General features: G+C 31.9%; 1 protein-coding gene across 2 annotated transcripts in view; it reads right to left on the reverse strand.

Moving 5' to 3' along the window:
• The window catches only part of LOC142331198 (Y+L amino acid transporter 2), a 256055-nt gene extending 233349 nt beyond the window's left edge, over positions 1–22706 (reverse strand). The window contains exon 1 of one of the 2 annotated variants that reach the window (XM_075376944.1): positions 22560–22706. The gene's annotated coding sequence lies outside the window, so the exon portion shown is untranslated. Of the gene's footprint in view, positions 1–359; positions 558–22559 lie in introns of those variants that run through there. The other variant, XM_075376937.1, reaches the window with a different exon arrangement.
• Between the last annotated feature and the right edge of the window lie 4617 nt (positions 22707–27323).

The following is a 27323-nucleotide window of genomic DNA, read 5'->3' on the forward strand; positions in this document are numbered from 1 at the left end:
GAAATTAAAGTGATTACATGGTTAATTGTTTGTGGCCTTCTTTCGGTTAAAAATAAAAATAAAACAAAGTAATTCCTGGTTTTACTTTATTTAGTGTAAGCTGTTAACTGGGTGATCGACTGATATCATTAAAAAACCGAATTTAAAAATCTAATTCTTCTTAATAATTACTAATGAAGATAATGATATATATTTTTTTTCGTTGAACATTTTTGTTCAACAAAAATACTTAACAGAAATATCTGAAAACTAAACATTTTTCTACGAGTAAAAAATCTAATTTTGATTCTCCTTCCAAAAATGCTTTTTAAAAAGATTATAGTTTACCCTTAAATTTATAAAACTGAGCTGTTACTCACCATTAATAATAATATGAATATTGGAACAACAGTTGACTGAAACGTTTATTTAAGGTATAAATAACGTTGAAAATGATATAACTTTATATTTCTACCCTTAACGTACGCATCGAAGGGTGAACCGGCACTGTACTACCCCTTTATGAAAGAGGTGTAGAATACACACGCTGGCCGATAGGTAAACGGTTTGCGCAGGCGCTAACTGATGCAATTTAGTTCTCCCGTTCAGCTGAAACAAGCCGCGCAGCACTAGTCAGTTCACGCAGAGAGAGAGAGAGAGAGAGAGAAATAACATAATGAATACGGTTGTATCGAGACGTCCATAGGATTGCATAATTAATTTTTGTTAAAAGAAAAAAATAATAGTTTTTTATGAAACAAGTTCTAGCTCCGCAGAACAGAAATATTTATTCTACTTCTTACACTGGCCTGTTAATACGCACAATTAATCACTGTAACGTGTCGTACAGAGAAGACATAATGCCATTGTTAACATCCACTTTTGCTGTGTATTAGTGATTTTATTACAAATCGATATAAAATCAACCAGTTAATAAAAGATAAAACTTCTATTTGGTATTTAATTTTTTTAAATCGTTCTTAGGATAAACATTTCGTTTAATATAATTTTAACCTAAATGAAGTAATTATTTTTAACTGAATGCTCTAAATCGGATTAATTAGGCGATTTTATTTTATAATTCAAGATTATATTTAAAGCCAAGAGCTTCGGAAATATCAGTAATTTTTTCCGTTTTATAATTCTCGAAAACGTTTCGAATTTCATTACAAAATAGATGAATTTTCTATAAATAACCTTATAGTTCCGTAAAGGATTTTATTAAATGAAACAAAGACCAAATTATCCAGTAAAATAAGTATTAGAATTTATTGTAAGTTAAAATACACATTTACTAATTAATTTTTATACAAATATTTCAATTCCATTCTGCCGCCCTTCGGATAATTAGGTGTAAGGTTTAAATAACGATCCTACACAAATGTTTTGTACCGGTTTGTTAATTCGTAACGTACAGCACAATTTTATAGAAGGCAACATCAGACATTATACAATTCAAATTAAATATCAATAGGAAGGCGTTTTAGTTACTCCACTATATCAGCACTAAAAATGTTTAAACCTGCCGTATCGACGCTATATTCACACGGGGGAAACAATTTATAATACGTGTATGATCACAGTTCACTCGTATTCACGAGTATGATCACTGAGTGTCGTACCGCTCACACACAGGTGAATCAGTCCGAACCCACCTTTGAAGAAGCAGTTTCAATGACCTGTACGACCACAGTACAGCCTATATCACAAAATACTTGTTAATTCATAATCGATCGATTTAGTTTCAAGATCGATCGCGTGAAGATTCCGTACCATTCTGCTAAGCAGAATGGACTCGAACTAAAATTAGAAATATTTTAACAGTGAAGTGAATATCTGATTTTCATTTAATAAATGATTAGCTTTTAAGTTGATTTTCATTTGTTTTGAACCCTTTGTTTTTTTTTTGTATTTAAATTGGGCTAATTTGCTTACGTAAGATCTGCATTAATCCTTACTAGATTTTACAAATTTTGTACTCTAAGGATTGGGAGAGATGAGATCCTAAAAACCTGTAATCATCGTCGTTTTTACTAGTAAAAGATATAGTTAATGTATTTATCTTAAACCAGGGTTTTATCAGCTGTGAAACACAAAAATCACCTAATTAAAAACATATAATTTTGTGCATTATGAAAAAAAAATTTAGTTATTATTTCACAGTTATGACAAGACGAGAATTAAACCGTACTATATGTTAAATGAAAGTTTTGAAAGAAAAAACAAAAATCTCTACTCTACTCTACTGATAACAACAGGCAGACTTTCTTACAAATTCTTTCTTTCGAAGTCAACCGCTTACAATTGTGTAATGAGAGTTAAACAAACTTTTTCGTGGAATACATTACAACTAGAGTAAGGAGTCATCTGTTGAATTACAAATTTTAACCGATCTAAATAAAATCTTCGATTAAAAATTTCTTCAATTAAAAACCCAGTCATGTAAGCGTCTCTGTATTTTTTGAATTCCAATAAGAAAATATTTTTAAAAAAGTATAATAAAATAAAAATTATTTTCGTATAAATTCTCCCAAATTGATTACTAAATTAACAAATGAACAAATTCAAATAAGTTCTTATGTAGTTATCACTACTACTTGTACGGGTCCTGGCAGGAGTAAATTGTGCTTTAATTTCTGGAGAAGAGGGACACCAGAAGAAGGATTACGGTCGGGAGGCTATGTGTACTGATTGCAAGATACAGGGACACTCATTCGGTAGGGGTAGCTCTAGGGCTTCCACGAAGACATGAAGATCTTTCAGATAAACGCATCGAGGAGCCCTGTGGTTCACGACGAGGTAGACGCAGTTGCCTGCGCTCATACGGTGGATTTCATTATTGTTGCGGAGCCGGCAGTCGGTTTTTGTCGAAGAAATGATTGTTACTTGGACCAGCGACGGGGTGCGGCTATCACGGATGTGAGTGCCCGCTATCCTATTCAAAGTTACGAACAGGTAAAGTGGAGTAGACAAACGTGGTTGAGGTAGCTGCTACTTTTCCCCGAACTAGGATTACGCCACCTACCTTGCGAATATCGATGACCTTGAGAGGACCCTGAGGCGATGACAAAATCGTTTTGTGTTGGTAGCTGGCGATTTTAACGTCAAGCATGTCCTCTTTGGAGGCCCTGTAATGACAAGACAAGACACGGCTCTGGTCGAATTGATGACGAGCCTCGGGTTTGTGGAATTGAACGGAGAGGGTCAACTTACTTTCAGCCGGGGGAATAGCATCTCATTCATTGACTTAACGTTTATAGAGGAGCGCTATCGGCATAGGGTCACTGAGTACGGAGTAGTTGATGATGTTACACTTAGTATCCATGCAGCCATACTGATCGAGATGATTGGTGGTGTCATTAGGGTGCCGTCTCATAATCCGCGGCCTATTGCGACACGAGAGTCTTTGGCCAACATTAAGGTGAAGTTAGGAAAGACTTGGGGATGAGGTCAACGTGACGCCGGAGCTCCTGACAATGCTAGTGCGGAGGATATGATGGCCGCTGAGGCCATCATAGTCGAGTCTACTGGTGGTCTCAGCAGATTAAATTGCAGTCTGTGTATGACGGCAAGGCGGAAATTTTAGCGATGTATACGAGACGGGTATATGAGGAAGAGGTTGCGCGTAGCTCACCTTGTGGCTAGGAAAGCCTTGAAGCAGGAAGGAAGTTAAAGTGATAAACAACTGCAACAACTGGGAGAGGCTGTGCCAAAAACTTCAAGAGAACGTATGGGGTACAACCTACAAGATAGTCTTCAAGAAGTTTGGAAAGAGGCTTCCTGTCTTGAATCCGGAAATTTTCGTAACGTGATAAACCAGTTGTTTCCGATGGTCCTCTTGTGGCTAGAGATGAAATTGCGACGGATGATATTCCCTTCTTCAGTTTGGAGGATCTAAGGTCGCTTCTGCTAGGTGTGGTCTAGATAAGAGCCCGGGATCTGATGGTATCCCTCAGGAAGTTCTCAGAGCCTCAGTGGAGGTAAATCCAACACAAATATTATCGGTAGGTTTCAGGGGGAACTGCTAGAGAAAATGAGATGCAGCCATCATCAGCTTGGTTTTAGATCTGGATTTTCTGCGGTGAATGCCATACACAGTCTGATGACAACAGTCGATAATGCTGCAGTAGACATCGGATGATGATACCTGCGGTATTGCTTATTGATGGTGAAGAACGCATTTAACAGATTGCAATGGTCGGTGGTGCTTGAGGAATTGAAGAGGAGGGACATCCGCCCCTACCTGAGAAGAGTGGTTCAGGAGTATCTCTCAGATTTGGTGCTGGTAGGTTCCTGTGAGGACGGTGACCATGAGATTAAAATGACCAGAAGAGTTCCACAGGGTTCAGTCCTAGGGCCCTTGTTGTGGAACATCTCGTACGACCGGGATCCTAGGGCTTGATTATCAACCGGGAGTTCGTCCGGGCGCCTTCGCGGATTATCTGGTATTGGTGGTCGTCAGAAGCACGGAAGAGGAAACTGTTTCAGCTGGGAATAAGGCATTTGCGATGGTCCGGACACGGATGGCAGATAAAGGGCTGCAGATGGCAGTCGAGAAGACTTCAGCCATGGTAATGGCGCGGAGGATGAGACTCAGGGAGATTTTTCTTTGTTCTGGACGGCAAAAAGATCTTCCCCTCCCCTGTTGTGAAATATCTAGGGGTCTGGCTCGACCAGAGGAGGTCTTTTCAGCCCTATATCCTGCAGGTGATGAGCGCGGCAGAGATGGTAGTCAGGACACTGTCCGGTATCGTTACCAACACACTCGGCCCAAGATACTTTAAGAGGAGACAATAGGCGCACGTGGTGCACTCTGTCATTTTGTACTCGGTGTCGGAGTGGTCGCGCCGGATGGCGGTGCAGCGTGCGCGAGCCAGCCTGGACAATGTTTAGAGAAGGCTGCCACAGCGTGTTTGCAGTAGTTACAGAACGATATCCACAGACGCAGTGCTGGTGGTTGCGGCTCTTCCGCTGATAGAATTGCTAGCTTGCCAACATATTGAGATCCGAGGGGAACTGGTGAGGAAGGGGGCGTATTCCAGACTAATGGCAAGGTAACAAGACAAAATGGGCGGAGTCACCGAACTGGACCAGACAGCTGCTCTCGGAGATACAGCCATGGGTTGAAAGGGGAAAGGACGGTTGGTTACGAACTAACCCAGTTCCTGACCGGCCATGGCTGTTTCAAGGTGTATCTCAAGCGGTTCAAGGTATCTGAGACGTATGCATGTCCATATTGTGGGAACATGGTTGATACAGAACATGCAATCTTTCACTGTTAATGGGAGCAGATACGGCAGGTGTGTTATAGGCAGATTGATGACTTCAATGCTGATGCGGCGAATGCTTCAGTCCAGGCAGAGCTAGGCCGTGGTCGAGAGCATGGTCACGGTAATTATTAGAGGGAAGCTGGCGGATGAGTAGCGGGGGATGGCCAGCCCTCGGGAGTGCGCAGCAGGGGTCCGTTGGATCGTCGTCTGCCAATGATCCCCGGGGAACGCCTGATCCTGCTGCTTGGAAGCCAGCTAACCTTGGAGTAACTCGCAATAACAACACAGGGACCGTGTTCACTCCTTGCGGCCAGCTTCAGTTCCTGTGTGGTGAAGGGAGAGATATTTTAGTCGGTGCCAACCCGATACTACCGTCTTGCGCGGGCAAACGGTGACTGGTAGAGCTTTTTTCTCCTACGATAAAAAAAAGAAAAAAAAAGTTATGATTGTATAAATTGTAGCACTTTTGCGTATTATCTTTATTTTGAATATTATATAATGTAATAGGAGGTAGAATCTTTATTAGTAGAATGATATTGTAAAATCTTAGATACATAATTAAAAAAATTACAACCGTCCATTGAATTATTTTAATATCGATAAAAAAAAGTAAATTACAATATAATTAATTTATTACTTGTTTGTAGCGGTATTAAAAAATTACGCTTTACACACATTGATTAAATATTCTTAATAAATAAAAGTTTATCATTAACATAAAAAATCCTTATAGAAATATTATGTGATAAACTGTAATTTTAACTCTGTTGTACCGATGATTTAATTAATATTCTGCACGTTGATTAATGCCAAAAATAAAGAATAACTTTCTACAGTCAATTGGTTGCAGCACATTAAAAGGTAATACATTTTTATACTGGTTTCATAAGTGCTTATATTTGTGTATTTGTATATATTATCGACAAGAAAACTGAATGATCATGAATAAAATATTAAACAAAACCTATATTGTAGGTTGTCTGGAATACTTAGACTTATTAGAATGCAGTCACTTATTTTCTTAATCAAAATTCCACGTTAGCAAATAATTATTATTATCCGATAAGCGGGCAAATATATTTCATCCATCACCATATGACTGGTAACACTAGTAAACAGAATTATAGAGTATAACAGAACGTAAATCCGAAACGATGTTGTCAAACATTACACGTTAGATCAAATTTACAACCTCCAAAGTTACCCGGTGTTTAGTCACTTAAGATACATTATTTGTTGAACATACTTACCTTAGTCGGCATTGTATACTTCCCACTGGAGAAGAAATCATCTTCAACTTTATTAAAACTTCATTTTCGTTGTCCATTAAGCCTTGAACTGCGGCAGATATTAGCGTCGATGAAGGTCAAGATAGCTTTAAGCGTAACTACTGATTCAACTTTTGCATATTTATGCTAATTTTATATCGCAATTGGCAATATACTATTGGTTAAAATAGCCAAAACCTTATGTTAATTTCTCAACAAAAAGTTAATAAATAACAAAGTTGTTGGAAAAAGATGTTCTTGCCCGTTTACATGTTTATAAAAAAAAGTTGCAAAAATTTACTTCAAAAATGTTGAGTTCACTCCTACAAATATTTAAAAAATTCTTATATAAATCTCATTTTTATAACAACATAATTTACGGTTTTTTACTTTTTACATTACATTTAATTGACTTATATTTTATTCTTAAAATTTATTTTTTTATTTATTTATATAAATTATATTTATTTTACTTGCAACATTCGAAATCTTGATTTCTGTAATTATTTATTAAAAGTAATTTCTATGTCTATCAATTTCAAGAATTATTTGAGACTAAAATTTTGACAAAAGTTTTTTTAAAGAGGGTAAAGCATACGAAGACAAAGCATTTAAGTTTGGACGTGCTTTATTTAGATATTAATTATTTTTACCTGTAGAGTAATTTTTTAGACTATGTGGTGGCCGTATTATAGCGAATTTTTGTGATTGGTGAACTAGAAATGTGAAAACAGATTTCGTAACATAATAACGTAAATTTTTACGGTGTGGCAGTCGATTGAGGATGACCTAGTGGTAGCCCAGCATCGCTCTAAGAGCAGACGGAACACTGCATATCTCGTACAATCACGAGCTGGACTTTTCAGGTTACGTTGCTACTTCGATCGAACACCCGAACTACGATCGACTCGGTACGGATACCCGCACCGATGACGGATCCAAAAACTTCTTTATGTTGGACGATTTGTTGAATGAGGAAAGGAGAGAGGCGGTAAGTGTTTCATTTTTGGGTGCTCCTCTAGGCGGAAAAAATTCTTCGGCAATCAGTTACTCATGATGATTTTATTTATAAAATTACTAGACAAAAATTACATATTTTTTCCAAGTATATATATATTTTTTAAATCTTAGAAGAACCTCAAGCAGGAGGGGTGTTTTATAATATTTTTATTTCGTAATTATTTACTCGTATTTTGTATTTTATTTTATTTATTTTGTACGTTATATTTTGTTTTTGTGTTTATTAAATATTTATTTTGTATTTTTCCCCCGCAATATCTCAGGAAGAATGTATCAAAAGTTTTAGAGGAAAAATTTTACACCATTCTTCCCTCATTAAATCTTTTTATAAATATTCCGCCACAATCGGCGAAACTTAGCTTTTAAAATTTTACAAGTTTAGAAAAAAGTTTTAAGGAAAATTTAATTTAAAAATGTACGTAAGAGTATAATAGGTATAATTTAGCGTTGGACACTGGACTCCATATTGCTGCTAGACTGCCGGTGAGTAGTGCTTAATCTTTATCTGCATCCCACAGTTAAATCTGTACAGAAGGATAGCTTACGACCTTATGAGGCTATCAGCTGCCATCGATAACGCCCATTAGAGTAACTGCATAAATTTGACTGTATTAATCAGAATGTCTCTGTGAATATTTAATTGTAAGTTTGTTTGTACCAGTGTTCGTTTACAACTCAAGAATTGTCGTGTTGATGTGAATGATTATTTTACCAATGTTTTTATTGAAAGTTTTGAACGGTTTTAAACATAAATTAATCGAGATAATTCTATTGCTGAGTAACCAGTAAAGCTTAGACAGTGTATGTCGTACTTTAAAGAGAGTAGTGATATTTTAAATAGCCGACTAAGTCACACTTTTTAAGAGATGGTTACTACGAGCGGTTGACGAAAAACTGAATTTTATTCTGGTATTTCATTTCAAATTCGGACTAACTGTTCTAGATATATCTGCCATTAATGGAAATGTTTATCGCATCGTGATGTTCATCAGAGGCGATTGAAGTAATTTTTTTTTTTTTTTCAGTAAATATAAATGTTTAAATTTTGTTCTGACTATACATGTAAGTATAGTTAGCGCACGTCGGTTCGGGAGTAGAATAGATGGAAATGTTTATACTATTTATCGAAACAATTTTTTCACGACTTAGTTGTGATCTGGATTCGTATAAGCAAAAGTATCATATTAAAATAATGTCATTAAAAAATATAAACTAAAATATTAATGAACGTAAAACGTTCAACATTTAAAAACACTTCTTTAACTTGGACCAAGAAATCCCCCTCTGACTACTGTTAAGGTTATTAAAAATTGTATTTTGTAACTGTACTTTAAATACTTGTACAAAATCTCTATTGCTCTTGAAGTTTTTTTAAATAATATTTACCGCTAAATGAATGAGTGTAAGTAACTTGCGATTATAACCCGAGTGAAGCCTAATTGGATGCCAGTAGTTTCAAAGTACCTTATAAATAAAATTATCACGTGCCACGTACAGAAATTTTATCTTATATTAAAAAACGGATGTCTATTTATATGTTGACTTCTAAAGGTAATCTCAGAAACTACCGAAAACAATTTAAAAATTCCTTTTTGTGTAAAACTATGTAAAAGTCTTCATGAATAACAGAATACATAGCAACTATTTCAATTCGTTTGGCCCTCCTTTAATCTCATTCCATATTTACATCATAATGATAATTTAATAAACACTTAATATGTAAATAAGTACAACAAAGACTTTCGAAGGCCTCTTTCCCAACAAAAACTTAAATATTGCTATAGTAAGCTTTTTTTTCATAATGTACTCTATCAACAAGGAGAAAAAAAACTGAAAGTACTATTCGTGTACTCGGGAATTATTATGCAATTATCAAAGCAATATTTTTAAAAAATGATGTGAAAATAATGCAATACTTATGTCTCCGAATTCCTTGGCTTAAAAATTCAAATACTGGAATATTAATTCTATTATTTTGCAAAGGACTTGACTCTAGCAGCCAGTAAAAACAAAAACAGTATCAAACTTTTAAACTGTCACTCACCAGATTAAAAACTACTACTAAAAAGACTGCAAAAACATGATAATTGAGCTTTCTCCAAAGACCCAAAGACATACTGTCTGTAAGACACATAAAAGTGCAAAGATTCTGAGATTCTTGTCATCTCAGGCTCCCTATATTTCCTTTAATTCATTAAAATTGGAATATTACGTTCTTTTACAAAAGATCTTCTAATTTTGGAAGTAAGTTAAAAACTCTAGAGAAGTTGAAGAGGTTTTACCCTCATTAATTTTCCAGGCCTTATTAAATTACATAAATCTGATTCTCAATAAAAATTTAAAAAAAAAAATAAATATAAAAAGTTAATATTTTGTCTTAATTACTTATTGAAATCTGTTTATAAAATTAAATTTTTGTCTATATTCTTCACAATATAACTTTTTCATGTATTGATGTTTTAAAAAGAAATAAACCCATTTGTATCTCATTTTACAGAATCCATATCTGTTAATTTTTTCTTCATCTGATAACTGAATTGATTTTAATAAAACTTGTATAAAGGTTAACCTTATTCATGGTTAAAATATCTTCTACCTTTCAAAAAAAATAATTTTAATCTTTACCAGGAAGAGGTTTCTGATTTTAACTTTACCTATTTTTAAATTTAGTTAATCAGGATAGACTTTAAAATAATTGTTGCTGCAAAAACATAACCTATACTAATATAATATTCAATAATATTAAAGGAAAATAACTTCTTTTTCATTTTAAATGGGGTTCTGCCCCTGCACAGCAAAACATTATTTTATTATTGACTCACTCAAAATTAATTTTACAAAACTTTTAAGTGAAAAAAAATCCCAATGAAAAACCACACCATCCCTTTGTAATTCAATCACATACAATGTGGTTTATACTTCCTACATTTATTCTAACAAATGTCAATTAATAAGAATGAACTTTTGTTAAAACATTTTGTTTAATTTAACTTAATTACCTATGTTGCTTATAACAAAATTTACTACTCAAAATTGTATTTTGTGTCTATTCAGTCACCTTTTTTTTCATTGAAATATTTAGCCTTTCTAGAGATTTGGTATTAGGTGACCTCTATCTGGGTGAAGCCAAGCACTCCAGCAAGTTTAAAACAAACTTTAATCGAAACTCTTTAGAAAAATACTTTAGTTCAAAATCAAAAATGAAATCAAATAAAAACAAGACATTTAAAAATTCATTTTAGATTTAAGATAATTTTTACTTTTAACAAATTATATAATAAGTTGCTGAGATACATATATATAGCATCATGTATATGTATGTACACATACATATACATGATGAATTATATTTAAAAATTCCATCTTGAAAAAAAACATCTTTTAATGATTAAAATATTATTTAGTATTTGTGAAGCTTCTGTAGCTATTTAAAAGCTGGAGAATCCCAACAGATATAATATGGTTTCCTTCTAACTCTGATAATAAAAATTATCTATATACTCTAAGAGCAATTGAGTTAACATAACTTAGTAAAAGAATCTGTAATGGAAGCGTTTTTGTATGGTCAGGTTTTTTTTTAATTTATAATATCTTTCTTGTTTTAGATTTGAAAACTTGAACTGGAATATGAAAATAAATTTAATATTTTCTATTCTTTGTAACATTCTTCTATTTCTAAGTCTGTATTTTAATAAAACATGGACCAACTTTTACAAGAAAAATCAACTACATCCTCTGTAAAAAAAAATACAATGTACGCATTATTGATTACTGTATTGATGAATAATATATTTATTAAAATATTAAGAATTGTTGTTGGTTTTAGGTTATAGCCTCTAATCCCACTTTCTTCTGCCATTGGTTTCAGAGCTTAGTGTTTTTTTTTTAATCAAGTGTTCATTAATCTACATTAAACAATACAATACCTCCTTTTAATTATGTTTAACTATCACCAAAGGTGACACATACATTTTAGAGTTTAATGTAGTTTAACATGCCCAAACATTGAAATGGATAAATTCTAAGCATAGGAACCAGTAGTAAAATAATGAAAGTACGAATTGAAACTATGATAGGGGTAATAAATTTTGTTACTTTAATTAAAAATACTTTAGAAATATCTATTTTATTCTTATTTGACTACTAAAACCTTTTCAGTCACTTTAAGAGCAGTATCCAAGTGTATAACTCTATTTACGCACAAACAACGAACAAATTACTTCAGAGATAGAAATGTTATCTTTACATATGAAAATTATCTTTATTCTCACGTTTTAGATCAACTACTACACAGGTTATTTTTCTTTCTTTTTTATTATTATTATTGCATTTATTCATCAACTGAAGTTCTGTGTTATATTGTTCCACAATAAGCCCTTAAAAATAACTAGAATCACTTCTTTTTTTATACAAGAATTACAGCTTTCATTATTAGAGGGACTTAAGTAAAATGGACATCTGCATGTAAAATAACAGTGCGTTCTACTATTAGTTAGTTTTCGTAACTATGTAATAATAAAATTAAATACATACAACATAAAACAGAGACTATTTCAATGAATTGAAGGTAGAATAAGAAACAAGCAAAAAATATATTACATTTTAAACTTTATATGTGTTCTCATATGATATTCAAGCAAATTTTAGGTACTGTAAATAAACTTTGGAATCTCAGTACGATAAAAATTCTGTGAGCAAAAAGAAAATATAAAAAACAGAATGTTTCTGTATGACTCAAGCATGTAAGTTTGCAGACAAGTAAAAGATGTTTTTTTTCAGTGATAATTCCAAAAGTGATTGTAGTCTTCAAACATTAAGAAATAGCTTACGTCAATAATTAATTAAAAGTAAGTTATTTGAACATTTAATAATAGATTAAGCAGTAGATTAATATATCAATATATGTACTACTGAAATCAATAAACTCTTGCACGTACCCACCCAATCACATTATATACTGCTGTTGTTGTAGTCATTGAAGAATAAAAAAAAACTGATGTATGCCACAGATTTGTGTGAGGTAGCCCAACATTGTGATATAAAAAAATAATAATAATATAAAAAAATAATATTAACAATAATTAATAAAAATAAAAAATTCTTAAAATCATTTTATGTACATATATTAAAATACAGATTTTTATCTTTACCATCATTAAATTTCAGGCCATTGTGGTGATTATTCTTATAGTGGGCCTTTTAAAATAATTATTTGTTTTCAGTAATTGTATTGAAAAAAGTTTTTAAATGTATTAAATACGTTTTACAACACAAATTCAAAAAATGTGGTTTCTATGAAATTATAATTATTATGAAAAACACAAATGTGATTCAAAAATTTTGTTTAATTCATAAGACTGATTGCATAAGATAGGGAACAAGTACAGTAAATAAACTGAACATTTAGATTGAGTTTCATTTTAAGTCCACAAAATTTTTATTAAATTTATTGTTACATTTTATTACAACTTGGTGAAATTTTATGCACAAATTTTAATAAAAGTTTTGCATATTATATCAAATCCTACTTTGTAACCATCACTCACTCTACCACTACAGATAATTATTTATTTAACTTAGCAAAAACAATTATTTTGTTATTGTATTTGTCCATACAGAACAGTACTTATGTGTAGCTAGCCACATAATAAAAAATAAAAATTTTAATTTTATATTTTTTTAATATTTATGACTACATATTTTTATGTTATAATTTTAATGGTTTGAATTTAATGTGTGATTTGGCACAAAAAGTTTAACCGATAATGAGGAAAATCTTGAAAGCACTATTAGAAAAAAATAATAAGCATAAGATAAGAAGCATTATCAAATTCTGTCCTCTTGGGGGTAAACGGTTTTTATATTTTTGTCATTGAATGATTTATTTATTTACAATTTAATGTTTGGCGAAAGCACCAGCCTAACTAAAAAAAAATAAACTAAACTACATTAATTATTATGAGTATCTATATTTACCTATTGTTAATAATTTAAGAATAATGAAGTAAAAAAAATTTCTGAAAATATAATTAATAGTAAATAAACCATACACAGTGAGTCAAAAGTATAGAAACCCCTCAATAATTTTAAAACCATACCAGATAAAATACTGTAACTTTCAGGATAAGGTATCAGTCAACTACTTTACCTTCTGAGGAGAAATAAAATGTCAATCCCTTCTTGAAGGGGGAGATGGCCCAGGGGTTGTAACCTCAAATATTAAAAATGATAACACCTTTTGTGTGACACATCATTTTAAAGGTCTCTTTAAGACAAGAAAAATGGTATAAATAAAAATTTGATACAATGTCTGTAATACTCATAAAGTAAATCATTGCACTACATGATTTTAATGGCTATAGCAAATCACCATCTCCACTGTTTCTCCTTCAATATTTTATAGGAATTAGAGGGAAACAATAGAATCTATTCAGATGTTATAACATCATTATTTATTTTTCTTGTAATGCCGGCTCATGTAGCAACCATCATTACAAGATATATAATAATGCATTGTTTTCCAAATAAGGAAATAAATAAATAATTTCTTAATTTACACATACCTTTATTTTTATCACAGAATAATTACTACTTGTTTCATACATTAGAACAGTTATATATAATAAAAGATATAATCTAAATCGTATGAATTTATAAAAATTAAAAACAGTTGTTTTTAGTACAATAAATTTAGACCTTTGAGAAATTAAATTAAAAAAAAAAACAATTTTTACTTAAAAAATTTTATTTTTTAGTTTTAGTAAAAAATGTTTACTTTTAAAAAATACTCACTCATGTTTATACTCTAATAATTTATTACAAGACTGCCTGAAATGGAGTGTAGTGTGTTTAGGTTTTATGTATGTATGTATGCTTGCACCAAGCGTAGCAGCACAATGAATCGATTTAGATGTATGACTCCGTACTGGAATCCTTACATTACCAAGAGTGTCATAGTCTATAGTATATAGACTATGTAGTATATAGTGTCTATAGTATTATTTACTTATTTCACTGATCAACAATGATTTTGTTACTTGGCCAGTATTTGCTGAATCTTATGTATATTTGGGCCCTGATTTTGAATATAAAGTCAGAATTTACCTATCAGCCTAAGATTTTTTGTAACTGCACTTTCTGCAGCAAGTACATATACATTACAGTACAATGCAAGTTCAATACATTAGATATTTATTTCTTTTATTTATTGCAGCAGTTAAGTTGCTAAATAAACTATAATTTATTTGAGTTGATAAACAGAAATGCAAAGTATTTCTTTTTCTTTGGGTTGTGTGAGTATTGACTTCTACAGTCATTAGCTATTGTCACATTCTTTAAAAAGGGATTTAAATCACTATCAGGTTTGTCATATGTAAGGGTGGAAAGAGCCCTTACATTTTATTTAAAAACACCAAAAAAGACAACACATAACATTTAAATACTCATATATATTAAAAACACTGAGAACCCTTACAGGGTGTTTAGGACTCTAATATTAAAATGAAACAATAATAAAAAATAAAAAAACAAAATGAGAAACAAATGTCTTCACAATACCAACATTATTAAAAAATGTCCATATCCATAGAATTAAACTACTTCACTTAGAAATTCCTTAACACAGTTTAATTTGCTTATAGACTTGTTAATAGTCCACTTAGCATGCAGATACAATTTTTTTTTTCATTTCCATTTTCCAAATCAACAGCAATATTATTTGTTAGATCAAACCTCTTTCTGAGGTCCTCATGTATGGTACACTCTTCCATTAGATGCTTGACTGCAAGTGCTTTATTACAAACACTGCACATTGGTCTATTGGTCTCTCTTCGCTGGTCAACAAATATGAATTTGGTGACCAACTCTAAGTTGGTCACCGGAACATGTTCTCGATGAGTCAGCTTCATGTCACTCTTCCATTTATATAGAGAAGTTTTAACTGTATTTAGTTTCGTATTCAATCTTCTCCATTTATTACTCCACCTGTCTCTTATTATGTTATGAGCATTTTTAACATCTGCCAGTCAAACCGGAATTATTTCCAAGTTATCACAGACTGTTGCCTTTCCAGCAGCTTCATCTGTGCTTTCGTTTCCTGCAATACCAGCATGACCTGTAGATCATACAAATACACATTGCTGTCCTTGTCAATTTAAAATTTACAAAATGGACAGGATGTTTGGAATAAGGACGTCGTTAATGTCTATGTTCTGAATTCTAGTAAGTGCACTTAACGAGTCAGAACATATAAGCACTCTCTCTTTGCAGAAATGTTCCTTGTAGCAAAGAGCTTGCTGTATACCAATAACTTCTGCCGTATAAACACTTGCCATATCTGGGAGTTTCCAAAAATGTGGGCTTCTCCATTTACATATATGAGCATCCAACACTGTGTTCAGTTTTAGAACCGTCAATATAAATTTTATGTATTCTTCATAATTGCTAAAGAATGATAAAAATTCCTGTTGAATGATTACTGCTGATTTCTCTTTTATTTTTCCACAGGAGAGATCAAATCTTGTGTTTGGTAAGAGCCATAGCAGTATCTCTCTTGTAGAAATTGCTAATGTCTCTGGTAAAGCAATTTCATATTTTCTTGTAAGTTTGTGATACTGTGTTCTGGCTGGTCTGGAATAGGCAGCACGATGTTTGTATTATGCAGCCAAACGATGAATGTTGAAAGTTTTATTTTTTATATGGGTAGGAAAGGGCAATATATTTGCCGCATATGTTAGCAATAGGATCTCTCTTCTATAATGTAGTGGCATTATTCCGTCTTCCAACAATAGACTAGTCGACGGACTTGTACAAAATGCACCTGTAGCATATATTATTCTGCTGTTATGTATTACGTCTAATTTTCATAAATGCGACTTTCTGGCGGCTGAATATACAACATATCCGTAGTCAAGTTTTGACTGAACCGAATGGTTTATACAGCCTCAGTAGTATTTCTTTATCTGAGCCTCAATTGTTTGACAAACATTTAAAAATGTTCATGGCTTTCTTGCATCTATCACTCAAGTACTGCATATGTAATCCCCATATAAGGGATTTATCTAATAATAGACCTAAAAATCATACTTTTAATATATTGTAATGGATAGTCGTCAATGGTCAAAACAGGACTTCAGTGAGGAATTCTCTTCTTACAGAAGTGTACACAACATTTTTCCTCTGGTGAAAAATTTGAAACCATTATTCCTTGAAACTTTGTTGAGGGTGTTTTTCGCACATTACAATTTGTGCTTCACCATTGCTGTAATGTTGCTGGCATGTACAATTTCCAGATCAATGACATAGATACTTTTGCTGATTTCTGCTGGAATGGCTAATATCAGTTTGTTGTGAAGAAGTTACTGCTCAATAGCGAGCCTTTTGGTATGCCATTTTCCAATCTTGTTTCTGATGAATATTTATTGTTAACACATACTTGAAAAGAGTTGCCGAGTAGTACTGGCAAATTGCCACAAACAATTTTTATGTAATTCAAACAATATTCCATAAAACTAGGTCACATCGAATGCCTTCTGCACGTCAAAGAAGACTCCAATACAATATTTTGTTGTGATGAAGCTGTTTTATATGATATTCTCTAAATTAATCATTTGGTCAGTAATTGAGTGGTATTTCTGGAAACCTGCTTGATGTGAGGCTAAAAAAATTTCTTTTTCTAAAATCCAAACGAGTTGATTATTTATCTTTTTTCAAAACTTTTCCCATAGCGCACGTCAAAGAAATTGGACAGTAACTAGTGAGATCTGTCAGATTTTTATCCTTCTTTGGAACTGGAACAATAGGTGCTTTTTTCTACTGCTGCAAGTACATTCCATCCCACCATATCTGATTGTATAGTTCTAATAATCTATGTTTTGCAGTGATATTTAGCTGTCAGATCATGACATAATGAATTTCATTCGGACCATCAGCTGTGTTGCTGGCTTCCTCCAATGCTTTCATAAGTTCTTCTATTTTGAAAAGAACATTGTGTGAATAGTCATTTCAGTTCTGAAATTTACCTGAAGTTCTGTTTTTTATGATCTAAAATATTCATTGTAGTTAGCCGTTTTTCTTGCTTTTACGAAATGATTGGCAAGTAACTCTACAATTTTGTTTGGAGTATCTCTAACATCATCTTCATATTTATGGCAAGTTATGGGTGAAAGTTTGTCCGCCCACAAAGAACTTTTTCTTTCAAACGTCTGATGCAGTCGTATTTTTGTTAATGGATGACACGTATTACTGCTAGGATCAATTTTTAGAATATATCATAAGTCTTTTTTCATATGCTCTGTATTTTTTAAAGGCAATTAGATTTTCTAATGTTGGACGTTTCTTAAAAGTGTTATATGCTTTTTTCTTTCTTTTAATAGCTTCACTTATTTCAACGTTCCACCATGGAACGGGTTGCCTCTTGAGTTTCCCGGATGCTTTGGAAATATAAATTGATGCCAAGTCAAATATGTCGGTAGTTATAGCATCGACATCAGCTTCGATAACTCCAGTTGTTTCAGGGAGTATCATACTGGCTGTGAAACCCATCCAATCTCCAATCTGCCTTATTAAACATTCATCTTTTGGAGATGAGATATACTTTTCTTGTAACATCAGTTACAATTTGCACCGAGAAATTATCACTTCCATGCAGATTTTCTAAAACGTGGAAAGTGTACCTTAGTGCTGTCGATGCACTTATAAGTGCTAAATCTACACAGGATGTCGATCGATCTTTGGCATTGAAAAAAGTTCCTGATCCATCATTTAAGATAATGAAATCAGAATTTAATAGGATTTTTTCCAATTCTCTTCCATGAGAATCTACTCGATCCGACCCCCAAAGAGAATTGTGTGCATTAAAGTCACATACCATTAGTCTGGGTAGGTGATGCTAAGGTGGCTAATTAATCATGCTATGTCATCCTCCTTCCAATCAAAATTCGGCAAGTGTATGCTTTCTTTTTCTGTTTAGCCTCCGGAACAATGGAAGGTATTATTTCAGAGGATGATATGTATGAGTGTAAATAAAGTGTAGTCTTTTACAGTCTCAGGTTGACCATTCCTGAGATGTGTAGTTAATTGAAACCCAACCACCAAAGAATACTGGTATCCACAATCTAGTATTAAAATCCGCATAAAAGTAACTGCCTTTACTAGGATTTGGCAAGTACATGATGCAGATAGTGATCTGCAGTGGATGCTTCATTCTGATTGCGACCACTTGCAGATTTGTGTTTATTTCAACTACTTCACTGATAGCTCTGGTTGATGTTAATATAGCTACTCCACCTCTAACTCTTATATTTTGTGGTTGATCTCGCCAAAATATATTGTATCTTGTTAGATGGAAATTTTCATTTCACCAGAAATGTGTTGCTTGCAGGCAACAAATTGGGTCTACATCATGTACCAAGCCTTGGAGCTCATGGATGTTTGACAAAATCCATTGATGTTCCACTGAAGAAATGACTCGCTAATTTTTAAATTAGTTTATTCTCTAGGTTTGCCTTTCTGTCATCCATTTATCCTCTTCTTTACATTTTTCAAATACCACTCCTTGTGTTGTCAATTTCTCAACTATCTCCTCCTCTGTCCAATTCAGTAAATCCAGACACACCACAATACCCTTTGAGTTATTGAGTGAACTGTGTGGATCGACATGCACACCAAATTCGCCAATATTCTTAAATGCCAGGATCTTCTGTGATTGTATATCATTAGTCGTCTCTACATAAAGCCTATTATATGTTTTCCTGATTTTGTGCTGGAAAATGGGCTTCCAGCACATTTAATTACTCCTCGAGCTAAAAGAAAGGGGCTTACTCTTGAAAAATTGTCATCATCTCTACTAATTACCAAATACTTGGGTTTTAGAACATTGCTCTTTAATAGAGCTCTCTGAAAATTCATAATATTTTCTATCCTATTTTCAAAATGTTTTCTCCGTTTCGCCTCAGGTGAAACGGCTGGTTCAAGACGAGAGTGTTTACCCTTTGTCATGTTTATTTGTTTGTTCAAGCTGAGGTTACATGATATTTTGATCTCTTCTAGAGCAAGGCTAGCTGCCAAGGTACTCCCCCACTTCAGCACTACCAACTCTGGAGGTCCAGTCCGCAGTCCGGTACTTCAGTGGAACCGCCATTTGTCCTGGCAGAGAATGGAAGCACAATCTCTGCACTGACTCCAGGTCCCTACACACTGAAGTTTTCAGGGGTCCATGCACTGACATAAATTGACACCTTAGCTACATGCTTGCCATGGCAGGGGGTATGTGGACAGTGAAAGGGCCTCCATTACACCTGCAATCACTTCAAACCTAGCCACCACATCACCAGCTATAAAGATGGTGTGAATCCATTTCCTTAATCATTAAAGTTTTCCATATCTGCAGGTGGCCAAAATACCAGTCCTTATATTATGGCTGTAGGGGAAATCAGGCCAAAGAAAATTCCATCTCTGAGGAAAAACACTCAGAGCCCCATTAGTCAGCATTGTGAATAGTAAATATATATAGCTGTTTCCGCCCTGGATGTGGAACATAGATGTTATGTTCCGCACATGGGAATTATCTATTTCAGGGCACTATTTTTCTTTTTTTTTAAGTTATAGGGGCATCACATGGTATGGTCATTAGCGCCTTCCACATCAAAAAAAGGAAAAAAATATCTTTTCCTGCCCAGGAAACAGAACTCAGGTGACATAGTCAAGACTATTCTTCTCAAAAAGAACGTCTAAAAAACTCATCAATGGTTATTGAAACCCTGAAAACACAACATAACAAGGGTGTAAAGGCCCTTATTATTTTTAAATTTTTCTAGCCATTTCTTACAAAATTTGGTCAAAATAGCATGACAAGATGTAATAGCAGTTGAAAATTACTTAATAATTTTCTTCAAAAGCACTTTTGTAGTTAATTAGTGGCTACCAATACTAATGGTACCATTGTAGTCACTATCTTTCTCAGTGAAGTATCCAACAGTGTTAAAAGAGCTAATAGATACTTCACAGGAAGAAGTTAATAATAATTAGTTCTGAAAGACTGTGAAGTAGAAGTTCCATTAACCTGAGAGAGTCATTTAGCATTTTAACTATAGCTTTAATCTTAACTGTTTGGAGTTAATTTAATTAATAGAAGTTTAATATCATTTAAAAAATGTACATTTTCAAATAGTTCCTTTACTTGGGTCTGGCTGAACAAGTTACAGTATAATTTGATATTTTCACTTGCCAAACAATTCTTATAATGGGAAAGTGGTATTTTTTAAAGATACCTGAACCTTTGAACCTGTTTTTTGGTGGTTCATCTTCACTAATTTAGAGAAAAATTATCTACTATTGCATATATTTCACTCCCAATCTTGGTAAAAATAGCCTTATCTCTGAGTTTATGTGCAGAATGGATTCCCAGCACCTAAAGGAGGTTTTGAAACTTCCATTTGAGCATTGTTATTCATATCATTTCTTGATCCTAAAGAGGTAATTGTCCTTTATTACTACTCAACCTTCACACATATCCTTAATCCCTTCCTAGTCCTGGTGTTATGTTGTTGGCTTTGGCTAGATCTCACATTAGTTCATTTCAGAGTAATTTGGTGGAAGCAGCTTGGCCTGTGCACGTATTCAAAGTGCTGTTTCATTTGTTGTACAAACAATGCTCTGAGATATTTATATTCAAGACCCCATTAATAAGTATTCTCTATACATACATGTATTCAATTCATTATTGTCATCAATTAATGTACATTAAGTAGCTTTTAATCTACAGACTCCATCTAATCATCCCGTAATTTTTATCTAAAATCCGCAGTGGATTTTTACATGCACTTAGCAAAATGATAAAATTTTGAATGATGATCAACTCATTTAAAAGAGAAGATTTTAACCATAAGAAACCCCAGAGGTTCCAAACAAATTTCACACTGAATTATTGCCCTCTTAGTTAATAAGAATGGTGATTTTAAGCAGCTATTGATCAATTCAATGATTTCAGATAAAAAGCCAATTATTATTACATGGTAATTAATGAGGTAATTACAACCAGTCTCTGGCAAATTATAGTAACACTAACATCAGTAATATTAGTATTACAATTATTACCTAATTAATTACTTATATTAGTACTAATAAATAATTAATATTACAGATTGATAACTGGAAATAATGTATATTACAGATTGATAACTGAAACTAATGTTAAAACTTTATTTAGCTTTTTTTTGGTAGGTCTATAGCTGTTTATTTAGATTATTTAAGAGTATTCACTTAATGACAAACAATCTAAAATAAAACAAGGGTTGTGTCAGAAACTCAAAAAAATTGCTAGAAATAGAAAAAGATTGAACTAGACAAGGTGCAAGGAACCTGCCTCAAGTGAGATAACTAAATATACAATGAAAAACTTAAGCTTTAGTAAGGTCAAATTTGATTTTAATTTTAGAGGAAGATTAAAAAAATGAGAAGAAGAAAATTAATAAAAATCCCATCTCAAGTTTATTTTTACCTTAAACTAGAGTAAGTGTTTTAAATTAAAGTTTTACAAATTTTATACAATGTCATCCATCCTTATTAACTATTCAGTAGTGGACTAGATTTCCATCAGTTACATTACTCCACAACTGCTGGAATTCCTTATCAGGTATTGCTGATAAGGAGATAAAAGCAATTATAGCAATAACAGAAATGAACACTCCTGATCATGCTTGGGCGTAGAAGTGGCCATTAATAACAACTCTTGTTAACCTATCATTGAATCTATTCAAAGCCATGAACTCGTGTATATTTTTTTTGAAAAATACTAAAACGTGAAAAAATTCTATAGCTGCAGTAAAAAGTCATTATATTTATCATACATTTCCCAGCCTCTAGTTTAAGGTTAAATTTGTCCAACTCAAACTTTTAAACTACAAGTTTAACTTTTAAGTGCCTTAAAACTAATAACGTTTTCAAATAAAAAGTGATTAAATGGTAACAGCATATATAAAAATGATTTGTTACTTTTATATAACTTTATTTTAAAAATTATTACCTGTAGAAGAATATGTAGCTTGTTCAATAAAGTTATACGGCTGTTTAGTTATTCAGTAAAACACTAAATAAGTATATTTTGTTTCTTTTAAACAGAATTCAGTTATTATTGCAAAGCAGTATCAGTACATAGTATCTCTTACAAACTGCTGCTTTTGTATGAATTAAAAATAAAGTGAAGACAACTGTGTCAAATCACCTGATAAAATTCAAAATATTATTTGTAATGGTACAGTGTTTGAATATTCATATTTACATTACCTACTTAGATATTTAGTTAATTGTGCACACCTGTTATGCTTCAGTTAATTTTTTTTTAAACATATGTGTCTATACTATAGCTTTCTGTAAAAAAAATTACTAAAAACAACACAGCCACTTCATACAAAAAAAAAAATATATAAAAATATTTTAAAAACTAGCCAACTGACATTTATTTTTATTTTCCTTCTTTATATTATTCATATATTAATAATTATTGGTAAATGCTGAATCATAAATTATACAAAAATCAGAAAACATTACATGGTTTATATAACCCTGTTGTAAGGTTGTAGCTAAAATAATTGTACCAAGAAGTGTTATGAAACAAGCAACAAGAAGATAATATGAAAATTGGGATTACCTCTAAATAATGAGATAGTCTACTACAGTGTTAATACTAATAATAGACTATATCTTGATAAGCAGGTGGTTTTAAGTTGGCAACATTGACCTGATAGTAGTGATTCAAGATACTTGCTCAGTACATCAAGATTATACTTCCATGTTATTCTTCAGCAGTCAAAATTTGATGTTTCAGTTATTAAAATTTGTTATTTCTATTATTAAAATAAATATACTTTGCTTATCAATCCATTAAAATATTTATAATTTTTTTTGTTAAATAATTATTCATGTATATTACAAAACACCACAGTGTTTTTTCTGAAAGAAAGAAAGTATAAAAATTATATTTTGTAAAATACAAATAAAAGGATATTGCTGGAAATGATTATTTATAAACTATAGGGTCAGTTAGTCTGAAATACATTAAAAATACATGACATCAAATTATTTTCTTAAAATTTCTTCATAATAATCAAAATTAGTCATGAAGCAAACTTTGTTGTTCTTGAATATTTAATAACTTATTTATTTATTTTTGTCAGAACAAAAATAGCAGTGCAGTGATGTTGGAGGAGGTTTATACCTTATCAAAATTCATTTAGTTGTGTTCACTATGAGAACAGAGTATGAATACCAGTATAAGGCACTGTGGACTAATCTGTACAAGCAGTTCAATTTTCCATGATTAAATACTTCACACTATTACATTTGCCCAATTAAGAACTTTTTTCCCAAATGACGATCAAACATTCCACCTTTTCTTTTAGCTATTTCTTACCTTCTACAAGCATTGCTTGCCAAAAGTTTCAATTGAAATTCAAGAGTGAGTTAATCATATATCAAGCCGACCTTTAAATTTCATGAGATTAGTCCTTCCTACAGATACAATTACCCTTTAATTCTGCCCTCTACAAAACCCATTTGAATTTTATTCCTTGTATTGTGTCAATCCTTTAAGAAACACAATTGAAAAAGAGCAACAAGCCAATTCTACAACGATCTTTTCCTTTTCTTATTTTAGATCATCTCACTCAATGAGACAATTTCATTGAGTGATTTGGTATTGTTTTGTTCCACAAGAACTGATCATTCACTTGAATTTATTTCCTTATTTTGTCTATGCTCACCAGAGTATAATCTAATCAGGGTACACCCTTGCACTTTGATCCTACTTCTAATACCAGTTTAATTCATTTAAATATCAAGTCCTTATTACATTAGTTTTCACATTATTAGTTCTATGTTGATATGGTGAGTACTTGTTAGTTTTATGTAGACCAAATGAGTATTTATTTGCCTAACTTACTAAATATATTACAGATTGTTTGGTGAGTTCCTAGACTTAGATTTATTGCCCAAGTTAAATTAAGAGTTGGTTTGTTATCTAGCATATACATTTGTTCTGGATTAATGTTTAAGGTTATTTATTATAAATTCAATATTTTGAATTTGACATCAGTGATTTGTTGTTAAGCAATGACTATGAAATTAAATAACTCCAATTTTCCTGAGTGATTATTTTTTTACCTGCCCAAGGTCTCTCATTCAAAAGGATAGGTTGTAGCAGTTTTCTATAGACATGGAAGTCGGCTACCATGGAGGTTGAGATTTTACCCCTACCTCTATCTTTCTTTTATTCTTAATATGATCTTCTTTATTTCATTTCTAACACATGAGAATTTTAATTATTCTTCACTTTGCACTGAGATGGCAAAAAGAAAGTGTAATATTTTTTTTATTATTCTCCTTAGTTTATTCTGGCAAAATCAGTTACATTTTAAGAGAATAATAATGATAAATGGAAAATTAAATTAAAAATTATTACAAAGTTTTAAAATCTGTTGAAAATATTTACTATCATGAATTAAATATTTCATTCAAGATTTAGACACTTTCATTATATTAACTATGTAACCCAGTAGATTAAATTCTTTTTATGTTTTATAATTAATAATTTCACTTGCTTTCTAGCTCTTTTCATTGATATTGGGAGCCTTCTTGGAGAGATATAGGTAATTCAAAATTATTGTAAAACAGTTTCTCATAAGTTTTGCAGTTCATCTATTTAAGTATGTAACATCACCTATAATTATTTTATTTAATAACCATATGATTTTGTAATCATTTTTTTACAGGATATTGTATATTTAAGGTTAAAATGAAGTTGTAAAATAATATTAAAAAACGTTTATAAAAAAATAATTAAAGCCTTCTGAAATGTATTTAGAAAACAAGCTAATTTTGTTATTGCTTTTCAAATTTATTTCTGACAAGGTTCTCAAATTTCTATCTGAATCTTTTTATTGATCATCCTTTTAAAAGAATAGAAGTGATTATTGTCTCATTTTATGTTTTTATTTATAAATGGTACTTTTGCAATTTGACAATTTTCATCTGAAAGTCCATAATCTGCACAAAAAGAAAATAAAAAATTGTCTTTCTAAAAATTTATGAAATTATTGTGTGATACATATAATACAGATGACCAAGTTCTTGTAATTCTAGTTGGCTAGTAGATAAAAATATTTAGACCTGTTAACTCAAACTGAGTTAATATTTGTGGTTCATTTACCAAAAGACTAGAATTTTTCTGAAAGTTAACATTAAAATTACTACACACTGACATTGAATTTATTAGAAATTTTAAAATGTTTCCAATAGTTTATGTAGAAAGTTTTATATAACCAGAAGGAAATCTATAAATTACCATTAATATCAATTTTTTATATTAGCACTTTGAATTGTATTACCTTTAAAATTATTTTTTTTTGCAAGTACATGGGAACTTTCAACTTTATTAAAAAAAAAAAAAAGCTAATCTTTAACAAATAATTGGGATTCTCCCATTTTTAAATATAGCTCTGTAAAAAGCCTCAGTATGCTTGAAATTATCTAGTTCAGAAATGGCTTCTGAGTTAATTATACAATTCTCTCAACACGCTAGTCCGGTGACTCAATAGAAAGAAATAATTCATTCAACTTCTTAATTTTATTTCTTAGGCATGAATATTTATAAAAGAAATCTTAAATTTATTTTAGTTAAAGTTTATCAGGGAGGAGGAATCAAAGTTTGATATTTTAAAAAGATTAGGATCAACTGGTCAGCCAACATCTTGAGTATTAATGTTATTGGAATGTATGTGTTTTTAGAGAAAGGTTTGTTAATATTGATTATCATATTGGAAATAAATGGAATTTTGTCATGTTTGGTATGTGAAGAGTTAAAGGGGGAATCATTTCAAACAGAAAGAGGATCCCTTACATTCTTATAAAATAAAATTTTCTTTCTCAGAATTTCCAAATTCAGGGCTTCACCCAAAACTGCTTTGACACCTTAATATAAATACAGTCCTTGTCAGGTGTACAGTAGCATGCAAATTAAACTGAACACAGGGAATTTTTTGTTTATTTCTACCTTGTGGTTATACTACTTGACCACACCTATTCTTTAAGTTGTCTATGTAATGTGAGATTATTGTTCTTTGGTTATTTATTAATTTTCATGTTATAAATATTGTTTTGTGAAAGTTTATTTCATTTTTTATTATACAATCATACTCATATTTTCATTTTTTTTCTCTGCGTCTTGAATATATAATAATGGACAAAACTCCAAGAAAGCTTTCGAAATTGGTTCTCTTCTGAGCATACCAGTATGACACAACGACAAATAGCTTCTGAGTGTGATATTGGACTAGGGACAGTGAATGCTATTTTAAAACAATTTAAAGAAATTGGTTCCTTTTCATCTTAAAGGAAAGGCAAATGTAGCCGTAAAAGAAAAACTACTCCAATACAGGATCAGTTATTAGTGAGATAAAAAAGTAAACTTAATCCAAAATTATCTGCTGTGGACTTAAATCAAGAATTAGCAGCCAGTGGAACAAATTTACATGTAACAACTGTTAGATGCAGACTTCTTTCAGCTGGACAAAACGCTTGTTGTCCCGTTAAAAAGCAGCTTTTAACACCAGCAATGTACAAAAAAAAACTCTTATGGACCAAATCACATGCTAACTGGACCAAAGAGGGCTAGAGAAATTTTATGTTTTCTGACAAGTCATATTTTTATGTTCAAGGTCAAAGGGTTCCAAGCATTAAAAAAGCATCAGATGAAAATACACCTCCAGCCATATCCAACAATCACTTAAACATC

This window comes from Lycorma delicatula, chromosome 1 (assembly GCF_047948215.1).
Source record: "Lycorma delicatula isolate Av1 chromosome 1, ASM4794821v1, whole genome shotgun sequence".
Classification (NCBI taxonomy): domain Eukaryota; kingdom Metazoa; phylum Arthropoda; class Insecta; order Hemiptera; family Fulgoridae; genus Lycorma; species Lycorma delicatula.